The sequence below is a fragment of the Bidens hawaiensis genome, unplaced genomic scaffold (assembly GCF_021521415.1).
Source record: "Bidens hawaiensis isolate Kalapana, Puna unplaced genomic scaffold, B.hawaiensis_p1.1 tig00051441_1, whole genome shotgun sequence".
Classification (NCBI taxonomy): domain Eukaryota; kingdom Viridiplantae; phylum Streptophyta; class Magnoliopsida; order Asterales; family Asteraceae; genus Bidens; species Bidens hawaiensis.
In genome coordinates, this window is record NW_027499227.1 from 58,216 (window position 1) to 82,156 (window position 23,941).

Below are 23,941 nucleotides of genomic sequence, written 5' to 3' on the forward strand. Positions count from 1 at the left end.
CACAATCGTCTTGGACAGAACAAAATAGGACCTGAATTTATCAAATGCAAACACCACAACTAAAAGCTCTTTCTCGGTGGTGGTGTAACTCTCATGTGCACCATTCAGGGTCCGGCTCGCATAGTAAATCGGATGGAAGTGTTTATCCTTCCGATGTCCAAGAACCGCTCCGATTGCGAAGTCGCTCGCATCACACATCAACTCAAAAGGAAGCGACCAGTCGGGAGCAATCATGATCGGAGCGTTAACGAGTTTGTCTTTTAAAAGATCAAACGCCTCGACACACTACTCAGAAAACACAAAAAAGGCATCCTTCTCTAAGAGTTTAGTCATGGGTCTCGCAATCTTAGAAAAATCTTTAATGAACCGGCGATAGAACCTAGCATGACCCAGAAAACTTCAGATGGATCTCACGGAAGTGGGCGGGGGAAGATTAGAGATGGTATCGACCTTCGATCGGTCGACCTCTATCCCCGCACTTGAAATACGATGCCCCAAAACGATGCCCTCGCGTACCATGAAGTGACACTTCTCCCAGTTAAGAACTAGGTTGGTGTCAACGCATCGGGCCAACATCCTCTCAAGGTTAGAGAGACACTGATCGAAAGAACTCCCAAACATAGAAAAATCGTCCATGAACACCTCCATGGAGTCCTCGATCATGTCATGAAATATAGCCACCATGCACCTCTGAAATGTGGCTGGAGCGTTACACAGTCCGAACGGCATACGTTGATAGGCAAACGTACCGTATGGGCAGGTGAACATGGTTTTCTCCTGGTCATCGGGAGCAATAGGAATCTGAAAGTACCCTGAGAAACCATCTAAGAAGCAGTAGTACTGCTGACCTGCCAAACGCTCCAACATCTTATCAATGAAAGGTAGAGGAAAGTGGTCTTTCCTCGTGGCATCATTCAGTCTGTGGTAATCGATGCTGACTCTCCAACCGGTCACAGTCCTAGTGGGAATGAGCTCGTTCCTCTCATTGGTGACGACAGTCATGCCACCCTTTTTAGGAACCACTTGGACTGGACTAACCCACGAACTATCAGAAATGGGGAAAATGATCCCCGCATCAAGGAGTTTTATGATCTCCTTCTTCACGACCTCCTGCATCTTCGGATTAAGCCGCCGCTGCGGCTGAACGACAGTCCTATAATTATCCTCCATGAGGATTTTATGCAAGCAAAACGAAGGGTTGATACCCTTGATGTCGATAATCTTCCATGCAATGGCCTCCTTGTGCTCTCGAAGCACCCTCAACAATCTTTCTCTCTCGACCTCCGTCAAAGCAGATGTGACAATAACCGGCAACTTCCTCTCTTCATCCAAAAACGCGAACCCCAGATGGGCAGGTAACTCCTTAAGCTCTAAGGAAGGAGGGGGGCTCTTGACAGAAGGTCGGTCCATCGGATCGTCACGTACGATCTCAGCAGACACTTCAGACTCAGGGTGATGTGACTCGGCGTCATCTTCCGTTGACTGATCGGTCATGGCAACCATCTCATCCTCCGGAATGTCCCTATCGAGAATCTGAGTGTCAGAGGCAGATCCTCCACATATCTCGCTGAAAAACTCCCCAACATGCTCCATGATGGTGTCAATAAAGTACAGGGAGTCATCAGCAGACTTGGGGTGTTTCAGTGATAGTCTAACGTCAAAGGGACGCTCTCATCCCCAACTCTCAAAATCAACTTAGCCTCGCAGACATCGATCAACACCTGTGCAGTGGCAAGGAATGGTCGGCCTAAAATCAGTGGTACGCTATCATCGTCGTTCATGTCCAGAATGACAAAGTCCACCGGGAAGATGAACTTGTCGACACGAACCAACATGTTCTCGACCACCCCTCGAGGGTATTTCACAGAACGATCAGCAAGCTGGATACTCATCCTGATAGGCCTCGGTTCGCCTAGACCCAGCTTGCGATACACAGAATACGGCATGAGATTAATGCTGGCACCGAGATCGGCCAGCGCATGAATAACCGTATCATCACTCAAGATGCAGGGAATCGTGAAACTCCTTGGATCAGCCATCTTTTCCGGTAATTTCCGTTGTAAGACAGCAGAACAGCTGGCACTCAATGGGATGGAAGCAACCTCAGCAAGCTTCTCCTTATTCGAAAGGATATCCTTGAGGAACTTCGCGTGTTTAGGCATCTGAGTCAGTGCCTCAAGGAATGGAATGTTAAGGTGAAGCTGCTTCAAAAGATCAAGAAATTTGGAACTCTGCTCCTCATCTCTGTCTCGGCGGAGTCTTCCGAGGGTATGGTACTCTGGGCTTGTAGACTCTCGGCGGCTTGCTCGGTAGCTGCTGTCTCTCGGCCTGTGCTGAACTCCCTGGGATGCTTCTCCGATGCACCTGGGCCGGTGGAGACTCCATCTGAATCTTCTCATCCACCTGCTCCTCTACAACTACTGCAGGCTCCTCGACGACTCCTCTCTGCAGAATCCCGGGCTCCTCTCGTCCCCTGCACCGCTCCTCGTTGTCACAGCTTTAGCGAATCCCTTTGGGTTCTGCTCGGTGTTACTTGGTAGTGAACCCTGCGGCCTCTCGTTCAACCTACTCGCTATCTCTCCCATCTGCCGCTCGAGACTCTGAATTGACGCTCCCTGATTCCTCATGAACTGCTCGTGCTCGCGAAACTTCTCCTGCGTCTCCTTGTGTCGGGAATCCTCTCGTGACATAAGCTGTGACAGCATCTGTGTTTGTTGCGCCATCATCTCCTCCAAAGTGGGCTTCTTCTCCCCACTGCTCGTTCCCTCACCGGCATCCTGAAATAGGCTCTGACGCCGCTGAAAACCGGACTGGCCGCCGCTCCTCCAGTTGGAGTTCTGATTGCCTCTCCATCCCGAATTATAAGAATTGAAAGAATTTGGATTTCGGTTTGGATTTCCTACGAAGTCTACGGTCTCCTCTTGGGAACTGACTGGGCATTGAACGGTATCATGCCCCCCTCTGCAGATCTCACACAACTTGCTCTTCGTCTGCATATCCTTCACCATCTTCGCCAACGCCTCGACCTGTGCCGTCAGTGCGGTGGTCGTGTCCACCGAATGCATGTCTCGTGAGATGGAATCGACGGTCTTACCTCCTCTGGCGGGTGGTCTCTGGTATCCACTCATAGCTAACCCATTAAATAAAGCGATACACTCATCAGGGTCCTTAGTCGTCAACAGATTTCCTCCCGCCGCCGTGTCGAGCATACTCTGCGTCGCGTACGTCACTCCATTGTAGAAATTTTCGACGACCGCCAAATCTTACAAGCCGTGGTTGGTGCACAACGCTAATAGATTCTTGAAAAGCTCCTAGGTCTCGTAAAAACTCTCTGTGTCCTCCATCTGGAGAGAATGTATCTGGTTATGCAAATGATCGGCCTTAGCTAGAGGATCGTATTTTTCAAGAAATTGGGTCTGCATGGCAGCCCAAGTAGCTATAGAGCCCTGTGGGAGGGACTCGAGCCACAAACTTGCTTGATCAGCGAGAGAAAACGGAAAGACGCGGAGCTTAACGGCGTCTTTGGAAACGCCCGGAAGATGGAAAGTATTACAAATACGCACGATGCGAGTGAGATGAGAGTGTGGGTTCTCATGAAGTAACCCGTGAAACTGAGCAGAATGAGCAATGATATTTAGAATGTTCGACGAGATCTGCCAGTTCGTAGCAACTCCGATGGCGGGTGGTGCGATGCTGGATCTCGCGCCAGCATTGGCCGGTCGGGCCCGGTCCGCAACTGTCCTCCTCGGTGGTGGAATGTCGCCCATGATCCTATCCCTATCGTCGGAGTCAACGGATGAAGAAGTCGATGAGGGTGAAACGGGACGACGTCTCTCACGAAACTCTCTCTGGCTCGGGAAATGCTTCCGTGTCGGGTGGTCCACAAGATCGAGTCTGTCGCATAAAACTATAATAAGAAATAAGATTATTTAAACTATTCTAACAAATAAGTAAAATAAAACAAAAATAATTACAAGTAGCACAAAAGGTAAGTCCTAACTCGGATTGCTCTCAAAACGCCTAAAACCGTGTCCCCGGCAACGGCGCCAAAAACTTGATGTGTGTCTAATAACCCTATAAAAATGACCCTCACAACTAAGCTTTAAATATAAAACAAAAATCCTAAACCACACACAGCCAGCAAGTGTACCGATCACAAGTAGTATAGACCTAGGAAGTCCGAGTATCGAACACGTGGACACGTAAGACGCTAACGATTACTAACCCTAGACAAGACCTACCTTAGAATAATATTTTATTGATTTTTGATTTTTACTTACTTAACTGGACTAACTGGACTAACTAACAAAAGTTACCTAAAATAGAAAACTTAACGGAAAACTAACTGTGTTAACTTAGGATGGAAAAAAATGTCTACCTAGGTCTTAATCAAATTGTAGACCTAACAAGCTAACGGATTGAAGGATATCAAGACACCGGTCCCTAAAGATGACACGACTAAGGATCGCTCGGGCTCATTGGATTACCTCTCGGTCTCACACAACAAACCCTAACTACTCAAAATCGGCTAAAACGACCAAACCGGGAAACAATTGCTAACGTGTTCTAATGCTAGATCACCTCTCGGTCTCACCAACACTCGACCCTAATGGTAATGAATACTACATAACCAAGGATAGAGGAACAATTCAACTTCAACTAAAATAGATCAACTAGTCGCTCAAAACTTCTAAACCTGACAAGAAACAAACTCGCTCTCGCGCAATCCTTATTCTAGCATGCAAAGGCAATGAGACAACCGTAACTTCCTATCACCTCTCGGTCTCAAGGAAGGTGTTTAACCGCTGTACTTAATCCAATTAATCCCGCAACAAAACCCTACGGTTGTTCCTACCGCAAACAAACCCTAAACACAAAGTCTAGAATCAAACAATGCACCGATCAATCAATACAAAACTAATCAATCAACACACGGGGTTTATGCAATGAATCACCAAAATTTCCAGCCCTTAAACACAACCTATTTTATGTCTAAATCAAACTTTACAATAGCAATTCAAGTATATCAATCAAACAATCCATGAAACCTATCAAAACCTAACAAGAATCATCATTCCTAGGTAGAACTAACAAGATTAGCCTAGCATATTAATTGGACAACCATGAACATTGAATAAAACCATTAATAAACTCATACCAATCATCTTAAAAATTGTCCAACGATCAACAATAATCATAAACACTTCAATCTCTAACACAATTGCAAAACAAATTAACAATTAAACAAGAAACTAAAAGTGTATAAACAATGAAAAAGATGTAAGGATATGGATGTTTCCGGCTGCTCTTGCTGCTGTGAAACTGATGTTAAACGACCACCGAGGCTTGTTCTTGCTTGTTCTTCCTTCCCTAGCCGCCACAAGCTCCAAACCCTAGCACACAAAACTTTTTCTTCTTTTCTTCCCTTGCTGAAACTGCCGATCGCAGATTAGGCTGCTGCTTAGGTTTTTTAATTTTTTTATGTTATAATATAATATGGTCTTGGGCCTCCATGATGCATACGGGTTGGGCCTTGAGCTTTGTCTTGAACTTGTATGCGTAAAAGGCTCGTAGAATGCTCGAAAAGTCCCGGTTTTCTTCTTTCTTTCACCCAAAACCTACAAGGTTATTAAACTTACGTAAAACCTATCTAAAATGAGTTAAAACATATAAAATATAATGTAAAACGTAGATAAAACGTGCAGAAAATACGTTTGTTTTACAACACATCAAATATCCCCACACTTAAGACTTTTTCGTCCCTGAAAAAGAATATTACACAGGATCATATCCGACCAAACCGGGAAAATACGTGTGTTTTACAACACATCATTTATCCGCTGCGTTTACGTATTATTGTTTGTTTAGAAATCAATTAGAAATACCGTTAAGTTCTTAAGGCCCGAGCCGTTGTATTGTATTGATTTCTGTTGCTCTATCCGACTCCTTTCGGGTCAGCCGTGTACACGTAGTACCTAACAGCATATTCGTCACACAACAGGTACCAGCCATTGACATTTTGAAGGAAGTCTATGAATTTTTATTAGCGTATCCACATGAGATAGTAACAATCATCCTTGAAGACTATGTGCAAGCACCTAACGGTCTGACCAATGTTTTTACACAAGCGGGTTTGAAGAAATTCTGGTTTCCAGTGACAAGTATGCCTTAAGACGGTCAAGATTGGCCTTTGGTTTGGGACATGGTGGCTAACAACCAAAGATTACTTGTTTTTGGCTTGGTAAAATCCAAGGAAGAAAGTGAAGGAATCGCGTACCAGTGGAACTACATGGTTGAAAACCAATGTTAGTTACTATTGGATCACTTTTATTAAACAGATTAAGACTGTTGGCCGAATTTGGATCTTTGATAATGAATTGATAATTTGATATAGAAACAAAATGAACAATGATATATGAACAACAATCTTGATTGAATAACTTGAACTTGGACTGAATTGATTTAACGTTCTAATTGTTGCCCCTATTTATAGATCACCAAAAGGTTTGATGATTAGGTTTGCAACCTTTCAAGAACAATAAGATACAGACACGTGTTTTTGGCAGTTACAAACTTGACACATTAACACTTTGTTGGTCCTTACACGGGTGGATCTAACAACGTCTTCGGATCAACCTAACTTAGTGCTAGCAAAAATCACACTAAGCAACCAAGAGGTCTCGAATCTTGAGTTTATTTTCGGTTAGGGAAAGGAAAGAGTGAGAGAGAGAGAGAGAGAGAGCCGAGAGATGAGAAGAGGAGAGAGTAGTGTTTTTCTCAAAAGGTTTTCTATTGTTTATTAACTCCAGAACTTCTTTACTTCTCATGGAATACTTCCAATTTATAGGGAAGCATGCATGAGAAGTAAACCACTTCTAATGCCCAATAGGCTTCTTTACAATGGACCGTGGCCCAACAATGTACAAAATGACCAATCGACCCAAATACATAACTGAATCAATACAAAAGACCAAATATACAAAACGGGGCCTAACAATCTCCCTCTAGTCTTTAGTATTGAAACCCGTCGGTGTCGTATATCAGGCACTCGTCCTCGGTTAATGGAAGTTCAACAAGTCTACGCACAAACTTGTTGAACGCTTCCACTATCCGGTCGGTATTCTGACGTCCCAAATCCTCGACGGTTCCCAGCGGCTTGTTATAGAGCTTCTTCACATCTTCAATGTGTAGTCCCATAAGCTCATGCTCGTCAAACACTCTGATCTCGTGCATATCACGGCAGTGAATGACGGAGAGTGTTGTCAAACTCCTAATCGATGAAGTCTCGGAGAGTGTTGGGAAGATAAGACTCGCCATGATAAATCTTGTGATATTCTTTCGACGCCCTGTATCTCCACATCGTGCGAGGCTCTCTGGTAGCCGGGTTTATCTCTCTTGGGTTCTTGTACCTGCGACCCTTTTTCGGTTCGAAGTCCTTGTAGTTGACTCTTGATTGACGCTGTAGATAAGTTGGGACCCAACTTTCCTGCGTACTTCCAGTTGCACCATGACCCAGAGCTTTCTGAAGATAGTTCAGATCAAGCTCAGGTAGAGTCTTCAGCTCGTGATAACTGAGATAGATGAGGTCTCCGCTGTAACGTCTGATGGCCCAAACTTTATTCCGCTGATCATATCTTGCATAGACGATCAGCAAGTCGTCGTGATATGGATAATTGAGCACGCGGGCAGACGCACAGCTTGAGACAATGTGCGTCTTTCGCTTCTTCTTTGGCGGTTGGTCAATGACAGGATCTGTTTCAGGAGCCTCTGAAGGTTGAGTAGGAGGAGTATCTGGATTTGGCAAGTAGTTAATGTCATCGTCTTGTTCATTTACTGCCTTCTCCTTTCCGTTCCCTCGATGAATTCCTCAAAGCTCATACCTACATTGATAAAATCAACGATCACACCTGTATTGTCAGTCGGAGAAATGATATCTTTGTACAAGCTGTTAAGTAGTGAATCATCCTCTCTGACTTTGCTGGTTGAACCGGGGTTAGCAAGGTCTTGAGCATCATGTTGAGAGTGTGGAGGTGATTGAGTGTTACCTCCACCTCCACCTCCTGCCGCCCCGACCCCTCCATCTCCACCACCACCGTTGTTACCATCACCATCATCATCATCAAAGTTGTCATGAACTTCATATCGTCATCTTCATCATCATCATCATCATCATCATCATCATCATCATCATCATCATCATCCTCTTCATCACCATCATCTTCTTCATCACCATCATAACCACCACCAACACTGCTAGATTGGCCGCCCTGTTGTACTAACCGACCAACAGTCGCCTCTCTTTCAGACACCACAGCCTGTGCGCCTCGCATGGTCATAGAAGGACCTGCGGCAGGTTGCGAACCACCAACTTGAGAAGTCTCACCAGACCTTCTCCAAGTTCTAAACACAGCGTCAAGCCTGTCCTCCAGACCGTGAAATTCATCTTCTTGAATGCCCATGAGGTCTGAGGCCGCCTGGTACTTGCTCACCATCTCTTCATTAATCTTGAGCTGTAGCTCATTCAGACGGTCTTGTTCCTTGATTCTTTGTTTAATGGCCTCCATGTCTGCTATGAGCAAATCGAGAGAGGTGGAGGAAGCAAGTTGATTTTCCAAATCAGCAACTCTTGAGTTTGTAGCTTCCTTTTCAACATCCCACCTTCTCGTAGCATCTTCAATCTTCTTGGTTACGCTTGATCTGAGAGCACTAGCACTTGGTAAGTCTCTTTCAAGTGTTGCTAATCGATCTCCAAGTCTAGTGTGATCGGCTTTCAGATTAGCGTTCTCAGAGGCCTCATGATTCATCAACGTCTGTAGATTCTGGATCCGGGTGTGGAAGGTATTGGTCAATAACCGTTGATTTTCAGCAACTTCATCGCTTGCTGCCTTCTGTTCTTCCAACACCCGGATCCTTTCCCTCAAATCCGCCTTTTCCTTTTCATCCTCAAGGGTCTTTTGCTTCATATCTTTGATGAGCTTGAGGAGTGCAATCTCTCGTTCCGCCCTTTTGGTGTTTGATTCCTCCAGTGCGATGATCCTATCGAGGATAGGATCAACGTACACTGGAGTTGTCGAAGACATCCCTCGGGAGGTTGGTTTGGGTGAGATAATGGTGGATGGTGGGGTGGTGGTTGTTATGGGTGGTAAGGTAGTTGGTAAAGGTAAGGTGATGGCTTGAGTAGGGATTGGTGGAGTTATAGTGGTGGGTGGTGTTGATTTTATTGTAGTTGGTGTGGCGGTTTGGGTTGGGGAAGTAAGGACAGTCTTGCTCCAAATGCTTGTTGTTTGTATTGGGGAGCTAAAGACTGATGAAGTAAATATGGATGAGGTTGGTTGTGCAGGTGGTGTCGAGGCTTGGGTTGGTTTAGGTTGAGTTTGTTGTTGTGGTGGTGAGCGTGGCAAGGAAGGTATTTGGTTTCTTTCTGGTTTTTGGTGGTTTGTGGGCAGGGATTTGTATTTTAGTCACATCTAGGGTTTTGAGGGCTTGGGCCAGAGCTTCTTTGGTTATTTTTGGTTGGTCTGAGGGCTTGTCTTGAGAGGGAGACTTGACATGAGACTTGGTAGACTTCTGGGAGTCTCCATGTCTCCTCAAACGCTTTAGGGGCGGCTGGTCTTCCTCCTCCTCCTCAAGTTCTATCAATTTTCCCTTTTCGGCTACCCTTCTCTTCAAATCATGCTTGGCCTTTGTTCTATCTTCGGCCGGCTCATCAGAGGAATCTTTACCACCTTCAGCTATGGGTTCTTCATCACTGATGTGTGTCTAATAACCCTATAATAATGACCCTCACAACTAAGCTTTAAAAACGAAAATCCTAAAACCACACACAACCAGCAAGTGTACCGGTCGCAAGTAGTATAGACCTAGGAAGTCCGAGTATCGAACACGTAAGACGCTAACGATTACTAACCCTAGACAAGACCTACCTTAGAATAATATTTAATCGATTTTTGATTTTTACTTACTTAACTGGACTAACTGGACTAACTAACAAAAGTTACCTAAAATAGAAAACTTAACGGAAAACTAACCGTGTTAACTTAGGATGGAGAAAAACGTCTACCTAGGTCTGAATCAAATTGTAGGCCTAACAAGCTAATGGATTGAATGATATATAGACACCGGTTACTAAAGATGACACGACTAAGGATCGCTCGGGCTCACTGGATTACCTCTCGGTCTCACACAACAAACCCTAACTACTCAAAATCGGCTAAAACGACCTAACCGGGAAACAATTGCTAACGTGTTCTAATGCTAGATCACCTCTCGGTCTCACCAACACTCGACCCTAATGGTAATGAATACTACACAACCAAGGATAGAGGAACAATTCAACTTAAACTAAAATAGATCAACTAGTCGCTCAAAACTCCTAAACCTGACAAGAAACGAACTCGCTCTCGCTCAATCCTTATTCTAGCATGCAAAGGCAATAAGACAACCCTAACTTCCTATCACCTCTCGGTCCCAAGGAAGGTGTTTAACCCCTGTACTTAATCCAATTAATCCCGCAACAAAACCCTACGGTTGTTCCTACCACAAACAAACCCTAAACACAAAGTCTAGAATCAAACAATGCACCGATCAATCAATACAAAACTAATTAATCAACACACGAGGTTTATGCAATGAATCACCAAAATTTCCAGCCCTTAAACACAACCTATTTCATGTCTAAATCAAAATTTACAATAGCAATTCAAGTCTATCAATCAAACAATCCATAAAACCTATCAAAACCTAACAAGAATCATCATTCCTAGGTAGAACTAACAAGATTAGCCTATGATCATATTTGGACAGCAGCATATACTCAACAAAAACACCATAAAACTCATACCAATCATCTTAACAATCGTCCAACAATCAATTCTAATCATAAACAATTCAATCTCTCAAGTAATTGCAAAACAATTCAAGTCTATTAATCAAACAATCCAACAAGCTCATCAAATACTAACAAGAATCATCATTCCTAGGTAGAACTAACAAGTTTAGCCAATAATCATCTTTGGACAGCCATGAACAATTAATAAACACATCATAAAACTCATACCAAACATCTTAACAATCATCCAACAATCAATAACAATCATGAACAAGTCAATCTCTAACACAATTACAAACTATGTAGTCAATTGAACAAGTGAAATAATATGATGAACAATGTAAAAGATGGAAGGATATTGAGTGATTCCGGGCTGCTCCTTGGCTGTAAAATTGATGGTGAATGATCTCAAGGCTTGGTTCTTGCTTGTTCTTCCTTCCCTAGCCACCACAAGCTCCAAACCCTAGCACACAAAACTTTTTTTTTCTTTCTTCCTGCTGAAGTCCAATCGGAACTTTTTGCTGGCCTAGGGTTTTTTTATTTTTTTTTATGTTATAATATAATATGGTCTTGGGCCTCCATGATGCATAAGGGTCGGGCCTTGAGCTTTGTCTTGAACTTGTATGCGTAAAAAGGCTCGTAGAATGCTCAAAAAGTCTCGGTTTTCTTCTTTCTTTCACCCAAAACCTACAAGATTAATAAATGTATGTAAAACCTATCTAAAACGAGTTAAAACATATAAAGTATAATATAATACGTAGATAAAACGTGCGGAAAATACGAGTGTTTTACAACACATCAATCACCTTCACCTTCACCAGACGCCTCTTCCCCAGCAGGCTCTGTCTCTTCAAACAAACCAAACTTGGGCCCAGGTCGTTGTCCTGTATACTGATGACCTCTGCCCTTGGTGCTCAACAACACACCAAAAACTGACACCTTAATCTCGTGAACATGAAATGGCTCGGGGTGTGACTTCTTGTCCTTTGCCTTCTTGAATCCTAGCCTCTGAACGTCTGGGATCATATCATCTAATAACATCTGCATGAATCTCGGGTACATCAACCATGTAGCCCCACTCTTGATGTTCGCGAGCATGCACAAAAATATTCGTCTTGAGTATTGAACTTCTCCTTGTTGGTCAATGCGGACATAATCCGAACCCAGTCCGTACTCATGCTGTCAAAACCACCTCGAATGTCTGTGAAATAATGAGTAATAATGTGGAAGAGAAATCTCCAGTATGGTGACAGATGGCTCCACTCTAAGCTCTTCCATTCCGTGTCGTACCCCATCTGAGCAACGAAATCTTCCCAACTTCTTTTTGTTTCCTCTCTCATACTTGTAATCGGGCTGGTCATCAATCTTTAACACCCTTCAAATGTCATCTTCGGTGATAGTTAATTCCTGTCTAGCAACGGTTGTTGTAAATGATAGAGAAACATCTGCAACCCTGGCGAATGCCCAAAAATCTAAGACCCACTTGCAGTAAATGGCTAGATCTGCAGTGATGGCATAGGCAAGGGGTGATTTCCTGAGCCCCTTGACCATAGGAGTGAACACCTTATCAGCCTTTGCCTTAGGCAACTCGAGAGCACATAAGTTGTTATGACCCTGAAATTGAAAATCAAAAGATCACGAGAATCATCATTAAGACAAACCAAAACAAATAAGATATGTACATAGACATTAAGAATTTACATATTTGATAAGTTAGATTTAATACTACCATTATGTACATTCTAGATGTAATAAGTTAATTTTAGTCAATCTATAAGTCAATTGGATCATAATGTACAAAGATCAAGTTCAAAACAGTCCACTAGACCAAACAGTGTGTTTGAATAAAAACAGATCAGTAGCAATTTGTTTGAAACTCTAAAAATTTAGCTAAGTATGAGTTTTTCGCATGGGACATTGTTTCGCTTCGCATAGGGTCAAGCGAAGCGAAACAGAAAGGTGTTTCGCTTCGCATGGTCAAGCCAAGTGAAAGACCCTTTCATGCGAAGACCTGTACTTATCTTTTTATTATCCATTCCATTCTTTACTCAAGATCGCCTATATGCGAATTAGGTTTCTGGAAAGTTTGAACTTGAAACTCCTTTGTTTACTAGGTCAATTTGTCCCTAGAACTTATGAACTGAAACTTAAATCTACAAACTTTATACAAACAACCCTAATGCTAATAATTAATGATGATACTCAAGATCAATAAGTCCAAAAACAAATTATTCATAACATATGAACCAATTTCATATGAAGATTAGTCATGAATCAAGCCGACGGCTCATCTGAACCGTTGTCTCGATCCACGAGAACCCAGAAAACATGAAGATGAAATGATTTATGGTATTTTGATGTTATACCGAAGGTGGATATTCTGGATTCAACGGCATTTTTGTGATTATGAGGGCCGGATTCTTTGAAAAGTGGATGAAGATTAGGGTTTGAGAGATTTAAGATGTAAGAGAGAAGAGAGTAAACTCAAAAGTGTTTGGTGAATAGTGAAAGACATTTTAGGTTTCCCTTATATATAGGGTCAGCCTATCTCGCGATAAAGTCAAAACATCGTGAGTATTCACCGAAAATACACTCTCAGTCCCCGGTCTTTAAAACAATTAGTATTTTCAAACCCGAAATACATTTACCCACCGAAACCACGCACTTGATTGTTTATAATATTTTCTTTTGTCAGTCCTTAACTGTTAACATTTGCACGATCGATCTCTTTTGTCAAAACAAAACATAATAAAAGAAGACACTAAAATAAAATTAAAATCAGAGTTAAAATTAAAAAAATATAAATAAAATTAAAATAAAATAAAATTAAAAATATTAATTTTTAAAGTTAAAATCAATAAAATTAAATTTATTTACATAGAATTTTCTTTAGTTAATTCTCAAAGAGTGATCACGATATGGAATCATATTGATTTGTAAAGCCCTAGATCGCGTTTCCATTTTGAAATTATTGTGACATAAGTTCATCATTGACTATAGATATTGTCCTCCTTTTTAACTTGACAAGTGTTTTGATGCCAGAAGTGATGCGTTTAAAGTACAATTAGGCACGATGCTTATGTGGTCCCCACTTAATCAGACATGTTACTGATTCCATCATATCTCAGGCCTACTTTGTGTTAACATATCACCTCAACTTAACTTAGACCTTTCTTAGTTGATCACAGTAATCTTATTAACGAACTTGACTTATTGTATACTGTATATATGACACTTTGTGCTTTGCACACTTGACTCGATCTAGAAAGATTAAAATAAGGTAGAAGTTCAGGCCATAACAATCAGGTCGGATAATACCATATTATCGCGCAGAGAAAGTCCAAGGCTTGAACAAAAGAAAGAAAATAAAACAAAGCAGAAGACTCAGGGCCTTAACAATAAGATCTTGTATGACTACAAACGTAGAAAGTCCAAGGCTTGAGTCGAAAATAAATAAAGAAATAAAGCAGAAGTAAAATTCCTAGGACTGACTCTTTTTCTGACTTCTCTTCTTTTGTTTTTCTGACTCTTTTGTTTTCTTTTTCTTACTTTTCTTGACTTTTTACTTGACTCAATGAAAGTTAAAATTGACACTGACTATCATAAGACGACTGTGATCAGGTAAAGAGAGGCTTGGGTATGACATGTATAGTTACATTTTTGCCATCATGCATATGACTTTACGGAATCAAGCAACCGCTTCATAATTGTATATCCACTAGTACCGTCATTTGTTTAAGTTTATATCACTAGACAATTACTTGTTTGTCAAGCCTACCTACACATTAATGAATGACCTTGTAGCCTTTTGTTCTATTCTTTTAACGCTCTAGAATCATTACAAACCAATGTACTATCACTTTCCATTGGTTGGATCAATTAAATTTGAAAATTTTAAATATCTGACTCTCTCTAAGCAGGAGCTCCCTCTAAACGGGATAATTCGTTTTGAATTTTCTTGAAATATAAAAATAAAATCTTTTTGTTAAGTCAAATGAATTGTTTTTGTTTTACTAAAATTAAATTTTAAAATCGTTTTGGTGAGTTAAAGTTAACTCATTTTCTCCCTCTAAAAGTGTGACATATTTGAAAAATATTTACATTTTTAAATGAAAAGATAGACGATAAAATTTACTGAAAGGAAATCATGCCCAATGACTCAACGAGAAACAAAAATCGGGCACGACTGAAAGCCTTTGTAAAGAGATCTGCAAAGTTAAAATCAGTATGGACTCGTTTTATGTCGACAAGCTTGCGATCATAACAATCAGGAATAAAATGTATCCAGATGTCAATGTGCTTAGTCTTTGAGTGCTGGACCAGGTTTTTGACAATAACAACGGCCGCCTCATTATCACATTTGATCGTTGATTCAAAGAAATTCAAACCGTAATCCAACAGCTGATGTTGGATCCAAATCACTTGAGAGCAGCAGCTGGATGCGGCAATGTACTCGGCTTCGGCTGTGGATGTAGACACAATGACTTGTTTCTTGCACTACCATGAGATCAACCGATCTCCCAGGAATTGACATCCACCAGATGTGGATTTTCTGTCCAAGTTACATCCTCCATAATCACTGTCAGTGTAAGCATAAAGTTCCAAGGGAGAATCTTTTAGATACCAAAGACCCAATCGTGGTCTCTCTTTCAAGTATCTGAAGATACGCTTGACAGCAGTCATGTGGGATTCTCTTGGGTCAGACTGATATCTGGCGCACTGACAAACAGGGAACATGATGTCCAGTCTGCTTGCAGTGAGATACATCAGGGAACCAATCATTGACCTATAAAGGTGTTGATCGACTAGTTTTCCTGATGGATCAGGAGCGAGAACAGGACGCGTAGAGATTGGTGTCAAGAAAGCTGTTGAGTCCTTGAATCCAAATTTCTGAACAATGTCTTGAACGTACTTTTCTTGGTGAATCAAAGTCCCGTCCTTCTTTTGCTCAACTTGTAAGCCCAGGAAGAAAGTCATCTCCCCTAAGGAACTCATTTCAAATCGCTTCTGCATGATCTCAGAAAACTCCTTGCACAGAGTCTCATTCGTGGACCCGAAGATAATGTCGTCAACATACACTTGTACTAGAATCAAATCATCCTTCACTTTCTTGACAAAGAGAGTTTGATCAACAATGCCTCTCTTGTATCCATTCTTCACTAAATGATCAGCCAGTGTGGCATACCAAGCACGAGGAGCTTGGTGAAGACCATAAAGTGCTTTGTCAAGGCGGTAAACGTGATCAGGATAATTTGGGTATTCAAAACCTGGTGGTTGGCTCACATAAATTTCTTCTTTTACTTTACCGTACAAAAAAGCAGTCTTCATATCCATCTGATAAACTTTGAAATTCATGTACGAGGCATAGGCCAAAAAGATACGAATTGCTTCCAATCTGGCCACCGGTGCATAAACTTCATCGTAATCAAGTCCTTCCCGTTGCCAAAAACCTTGCACAACTAACCAGGCTTTGTTTCTAATAATCACCCCCTTGTCATCTTTCTTATTCCGGAACACCCATTTTGTTCCGTTGGCTTCTTGTGATCTGGTTTCTTCACTAGACTCCAAACATTTAGCTTCTTGAACTGCAACAGTTCTTCTTGCATTGCTTCAACCCAAGAGTTCTCCTTCAACGCAATTTTGTAGTCCTTGGGCTCTACCTGTGAAATAAAACAAGCAAAAAGACATCTGTTAATGTTACAAGAGGTGCTGCGTGTTTGGATGCCAGCGGTCGGATCTCCAATGATGTTCTCAGTCGGATGTTGGCGGTGGATCGGTAACTGTGGAATTTGTTTGACACTCTCGACTGGTGTTGCCTCAAGCTCAATGGTCAGGCTCTCTATGGGATGAAAGACTGCGGTCACATCTACAGCAGCATTTGGTTGGGGATTTCTTGCATCTTCTTCTTGATCAACCAAATGCTCCTGAGCGATGGCGCCTTCCCATAGGTTGTCGTAGAAAGGTACGACGATTACAGGAACCGACGATGAGTCAGTGCTGCGAGAAGTTCCAATAGGAATGGTGTCATTCTACACATTCTCTTGAATTTTTTCCTCAGCAGATCCATGAATGTCTTCTCCAGAGGAAGGTGTAGGAACTGATTCAACTATACTTGGATCATCAGCCGGGGATGTTTCCATTTAATGGGTTTGTTGATCCACTGCTTGATTGGTCTGAACATTTTCCACATTGTCAGCTGACATAAATGAGTCGGAGTCTGAATCATCTGTGTCTTCGACAGCAGGTATTTCAGTAGATTCTGCAGATGTTTGCAAATTGACTACCGGGACTGGTTGATTAGCCATGTGTGGAACATTAAGTGCGGGTGCAGGTGCAGTAATCTGAATATCTGTCAGACCTTTCACAACGGCGTGCATCAAGATTGACTGATCAACATTTGTCGGAGTTGGTGCAGAAACAACAGGAGACAACACTGGTGCAGAAAGTGGTACATACATTCCTCGAAACTGTCTGAACAAGCCTTCATAATCAAACATCCAATCTGGACCACTGTGTGCATCGGTAGGGTTCAGTTCTTGCCAATCAATGTTGAAGGATTCCAAAATCACTCGGGATTTCTTGTTAAAGACACGATAAGCACTTTTGTCAGCGGAATAACCAACAAAATAGCACTCATCTGCCTTTTCAGCAAACTTTGAAGTTGTAGCAACATTTGATTGAAGCACTGTGCAAGGACATCCGAATGTCTTGAAGAAATTAACCCTTGGCTTGTTTCCATAAAAGACTTCATAAGGTGTCTTATTCAGTCTTTTGTTCAGCAGCACACGATTCTGAGTGTAGCAAGCAGTATTAATGCCCCCCCAGAAGAATAAAGGGAGTTTGGAGTATGACAGCATGGTTCGTGCGGCTTCAACCAGTGTGCGATTTCGTCGTTCAGCCACCCCATTTTGTTTAGGAGTGTAGGGTGCATTGAATTGACGAAGAATCCCCTTGTTGTGACAAAATTCGTTGATAACTTTGTTGCAGAATTCTGTTCCATTGTCACTTCTAATGCACTTGACGCTTTTGTCCGTCTGATTCTCAACCAACACGATGAATCTGATAAGAAACTGAGATGTCTCATCCTAGTGTCCTAGCAGAAAAGTCCAACTGAAACGCGAGTAATCATCAGTAATAACCAGACAATAGGCTTTTCGACCTATTGCCATTGGTTGAACGGGACCAAAAAGATCCATATGTAACAGTTGAAGAGTGGAGTTTATGGAATTGACAGTCTTAAGACGGTGAGGGAGTTTGTACTGTTTGCATTTAGAGCAGGATAAACATTTTTCAGCACAATGAAAAGATTTTACGGGCAAGCCCCTCACATGGTCACCTTTAACCAACTTGTTCAAGTTCATAAAGTTGACATGCCCTAGGCGACGATGCCATAAGGATGAGTCGTTCTCCGAGGCCTTGGACATCAAACAAGAAGCAGTCCGCATGGAATAATTGCTTCTCATGTCCAGAATATAAGCGTCATTGTGCCTCGGAGTACGCAACATAATCCAGTCTTCAGGGACGTTAAAGCCTGGTTTAAGAATGAAAGAACCTGGATACGGATCTAGATCTTGATATCAACGATACACATATTGATTGTTATACGATTAAGCCGTAATACGTTATGGAGATTACAATTTGACAGAGTAACGAAAGAGAATGATTACTGAACTGAAAACTTGAAAAACTTACATTAATGAATAATTTACAGACTATATATAGGGGATGACCACATTCGTTAACTCAACAGTTAACGAATGTGTCATTCGATACATTAAATCATATGAATGAACTCTTCATTCGTTAATACGTTTAACATATAACGAATAGCCCTCATTCGTTATCTCATTCGTTAAACAGGGTTAACGAATGAGCTTACAATTAGACGAATGTGTTATATTTGTTACAGGGTAACGAATGTAACATTACATTAGAGCGAATGGCTCATTTTCCCATATTTACATTAACACCCCTATACTTTATACTAAATACATTAATGCCCTGATAAAGACTGAGATGTACAAAACGTGTATCAACAAACCCCCCTCGTCTCTAGCTCTTTATCATACTTTAGCGTTGAAACATCTTTGTCTTCCGATCAACGCAGCTATGAATCTTGTATGCGTAGCAGACACGAACAACCCTCTGAAACTGCATTGCAAGATCAAAATCCTTTACATTAGCGAATCTGATCTAACTTGTGAATAACTCGTCGTTGTCAGACTCAGATAGATTGACCAGCCACATTGGATCAATTACACGTAACATCTTCGTGTGTAAACCCTGGCCATAAACAATAACCGCTTCACCTGTACGATTATCATAATACCAATAATTAAATGAGGTGAAAAGACTCTGAGGGAATATCTTCATCGGAACCCTCTTCATCTTCTTCGGTGGTTTCACTATTAAATTAACTTCCTCCATCCTGTGTGTGCATCTATCTCGTCAATATATTTGTGTTTCGGCACCGGAGGCTGGAAGAATTTGAAACCAAAGCGGGTTTCATGCAATAACTGCCTGTAGAACCAGCTAGCCCATTTATCATCTCCACGATTAACAAACGGACGATTAGCTAAGGTTCGTACATCCCATCGAGGCATAGATAAAATATCGTGTGGGCGTTTGAAATAATAAATACCATGCTCCCACTTAACGATATATACCTTAAGATCTGAATCGTACTGCCATGCCACCATATCACCTTTAACGTCTTTAGCAGGCTTATACTTCTTCATCTGGTATGCAAATTCTCGAGCTTTCTCAACTTTCACATCTTCTCGGTCATAATATCTGAAAGTCTCGATCATCTTATTCATCCTTTCAACGTTATGCTCAAACATACCATCAAAAGCACGTTTCCTCTTCTTCTCTGTAGTGGACACATAGCTCGATTCAGCAGCTTTTAACTTAACTTTTTCTTCCCGTAATCGATGCTCTGCTGCATTGAAATGCTCAGTTGTAAAGAACAGAATACCTGAGTCATTGTTATTATCTATGTAAAACTCCGGATATTCTTCAGCAGTAACATCTTCCACTTCCACGTCTTCAAAATCAGGTACATTCCCATGAGGAATACCTGTATCAGTACGATCTTCCATATCCACATCCACATTTTTACCCAATTCCTCAATCTCATCATCATTTAGATCCAGAAGTAAGGCAATTTGTTCTTTTGTTAAGGCAACATAACGTTATAGGGGATAAATATGGCACAGATCTCTATGCACATTCACTAGGAAAGGCCTATTTATAGGCAGCCCTCCTCATTCGTTAACATCACTAACGAATGAAGCTTCCCATAGTGATTGACCTCCCATTCGCTAAACATCCTTAGCGAATGGGCATTACTTTAACGAATGAGCCTCCATTCGTTACACAGTAGTAACGAATGAGCTCTTACATTAACGAATATGTCTAGTCTTTAACGAATGAGGCCCATTCGCTAAACATCCTTAGCGAATGTGCCTTTATACATTAATATAAAGACTAAACAACCCCTATCCTATTCGAACAGCTGCGGACACCAAATCCGTGCACTAACAAACTCCCCCTTGTCTGTAGCTCTTGAATGCTTTCCAATACTTTAGCATCCAATACTTTAGTATTCAAATACGTTAACAATGAATACGTTAAAGACCAATACATTAACGTCGAATACGTTAACAACGAATACGTTAAAGTTGAATACTTTAACCATTAATACTTTAACTGCATATCATCATCCATACATCCAACCTCCCCCTTGACTGATGATTCTCGGGCTTGTGCAATCAGACAAAATATAACTCTTTGTAAGCTAACCAACAACTTGTAGCTACTCGTATCTCCCCCTCAAATCAGCATGTCCAGGTGATCATTTCGATCATCCAACTGGCATATGATATGGTTCGATCAAACGAATCAATGAGCAACAAATCATCGGCAATCTGTCGCACCGGTAAAGCAAAAATGTCTTTACGTTTAACCTCGTCACACATCTTCATGAATAACCCAATCATTCCACATCTTTCACATCAGTCTTCACTCTCTTGATAACGTCTATCCCAAAATATAACTCTTTGAAGCTCTTCGGCAACCAATACGCTTGGATGCACTAATGCTTTGGGCATATGATTCAGAGTTCCAACCTTCGTTAATCAATCCCGAACGATCATATTCTTCAATCAGATGACAAGATTCTTATATTCCTCAATCTGATCAACCCATTCAAGAATTTTCCCTTTCAACAGAAGCAATCCGCCGAATACTCGTAGCCAACATTGTCAAGATCAAAGTCCCTCAGAAAGAAGTAATCGGACAGACACTCGTATCCCACATAGTCAGGTTTCAATCTTGAACAAATCAATCACCAATCGAAGAACAAACACAGTCTTGAACTCGGTCAAACATAGCATTGCAATCACATATTACCACCCGAATTGCAGTAATTTTTCAAGAAATCTTTGCAAATGTAGGAAAGATACCAATTGTTTAAACACTTTGAAAGTTTTATCTCCCCCAAAAAAAAGTAAAAAATGAAATAACAAACAAAACAAAAAAATAATCTAACCAAGCTTTTGAATTTCTGTGAAACATTTTAAACCATTTATACCAAGCAAGTATTGAAAACGCGTTTTGTCAAAAGCTTTAGTATAAAGGTCAGCCTTTTGAAAATCCGTATGAATTTTATCAATTGATATTAATTTCTTTTCATAACAATCACGAATAAAGTGATAACGGATTTCAATATGTTTTGTTTTTGAATGTTGAATCGGATTTTTGGTGATAGAAATTGCAGCAGAATTATCAATAAAAATAGGAGTAGTAAGAAACTGCAAACCATAATCCCGCAAATGTTGCTGGATCCAGAGAACCTGTGAGCAACAACTCGAGGCCGCCACATACTCCGCTTCAGCTGTTGAAGTTGAGACCGTTGTCTGCTTCTTACACTGCCAGGAAACAAGCCGGTTTCCTAAGAATTGACATCCCGCCGTTGTCGATTTAAAATTTATCTTGCAACCTCCATAGTCCGAGTCAGTAAAGGCGGTGAGATCAAAGTTGTCGTCTTTGGGGTACCATAACTGTAAGGCCCCAAACCGGTAGCCCTACTTTAGCGTCGGATTTACTCATAAACACAGTTCTTGCAACCAGAGTTAATTAAAACTTTCGCGGAAACGTTTACTTGAAGCATTCGTTACAAAACATTCAATCTCTTCTCTGATACTATAAAACAAATCATTATATTTAAAACATCTTTTCTTCCATCTTAAGATGCCAGCCGTTCAATCCATGCCATGTGCCATCCTCATGCTAGTTCTTTGGTCTGATCACCTGCGTGCATACTAAAAGTCAGCTACGCTGAGTGAGTTCTAGTTAATCAAGCAACTTATCATACTACCACTACATACATCATATGCGTATCCGCAGACACGTAGTCCACTATCTAACCTGCTTACATTACCACTTAGCCTCTTATTTACGCCTACCACTTTGCCACCTTGCCACTTTAATAACGTATAACGTTATGCCACTTTGCCACTTTAATAACGTATAACGTTATGCCACTTTGCCACTTTAATAACGTAAAACGTTATGCCACTTTGCCACTTTAATAACGTATAACGTTATGCCACTTTGCCACTTTAATAACGAAGGCACATATAGGCTTACCCTACCACGTACTATCGTTATGCCACTAACACTCTTACTAGACTCTTGCCACTTCTAACACGCTCTACCTCTACTTGTCTACAACACGCTTCATATCATTTACATAATAAGCAAGTCACATCAACAATCATACACACATAATAACGATGGCACGTACAGGCTTTCCCTGTCACACGCTCACGTTATGCCACTAACACCCTTACTAGACTCTTGCCACTTCTAACACACTCTACCTCTACCTGCCTATATCACACTTCATATCAGTTCAGTATTTACGTAATAAACAAGTCACATCATAACATTCATACACACTATCAACCACTTGGAATTTACTATCCTTGGCGATACGTGCAATATCCGAAGATCGTTCACGTACCGACAAGCATTATAAAATATATCCCTCATATAGCATCTATAGCATACACTTACCACTTAAGGTAAGTGTATTCACACTTCATATCGAGTATGCACACAGCCCCAAAAACATAACAAGGAAATGGGGCTAGAAACTCACATGAACTCTGCTTCTTCCTCCGATAGTTGTGAATCCCTTCTTTAACTGAGCTCGGCTGACTGTATAAGTTACACGTATCAATACTTGCCTGATTTAATCTGGTGGCCTAGTATTAGATTAATTTTACTTATCGTTTTAATTTATTTTCTAATCGAACTTGACTCTAGGCGAAGTTAAACCTTAGGCGAACTTAGCTTTTAGGCGAAGTTGTCATCAGGCGAACTTAGCTTTTAGGCGAAGTTGTCATCAGGCGAACTTAGCTTTTAGGCGAAGTTGTCATCAGGCGAACTTAGCTTTTAGGCGAAGTTGTCGTTAGGCGAACTTAGCTTTTAGGCGAAGTTGTCATCAGGCGAACTTAGCTTTGCAGGCGAAGTTCATCAGGCGAACTTAGCTTGTAGGCGAAGTTGTCGGCTGCAGCTACTGTTCGTCCTTAATCATCTTCGTTTCTTAACCAAATAACTCGATTTAGGTATCCACTGAATCGTCTGACCAGCGCCTACAAACCCCAACCATCAAATCGGCCTAACATCGATGTTTAAGGGGTGCGATTTAGGCATATAGGTTACGGGTTCTTTTATCAATCGATTAACCCATCAAATCTTAACCATTTTCAGTAAGTTTAGCTTTGTAGGATTCGTTTTTACCATACAAACACCGATCTATCATTTCTATACTAATCCAAACCTAAACGAACATGTTCTCGATATAAACGTACCGTAAATGAGTCGAACTACGAACACGAGCTGGTCTTGTTGCTTTGGTTCGTCACGACGATCTAGCACCAACGAGCTCGGGTCCTTGCCTTTGGATCTTGGTTCGGGTTGTGTGTGTTTTGGAGTGTGTAGAGATTAGGATGGATAAATGGATGGAATGGAAAGGATTGGGGTTTAAGGGGGTATTTATACTCCCTTAAGCCCATGGACCGAAGGCCCATATTTCCTTTTGGT

General features: G+C 41.3%; 1 pseudogene; it reads left to right on the forward strand.

The window, feature by feature from the left end:
- The window catches only part of LOC143599052 (PI-PLC X domain-containing protein At5g67130-like), a 47,554-nt pseudogene that overhangs the window by 11,067 nt on the left and 12,546 nt on the right, over nucleotides 1-23,941 (forward strand).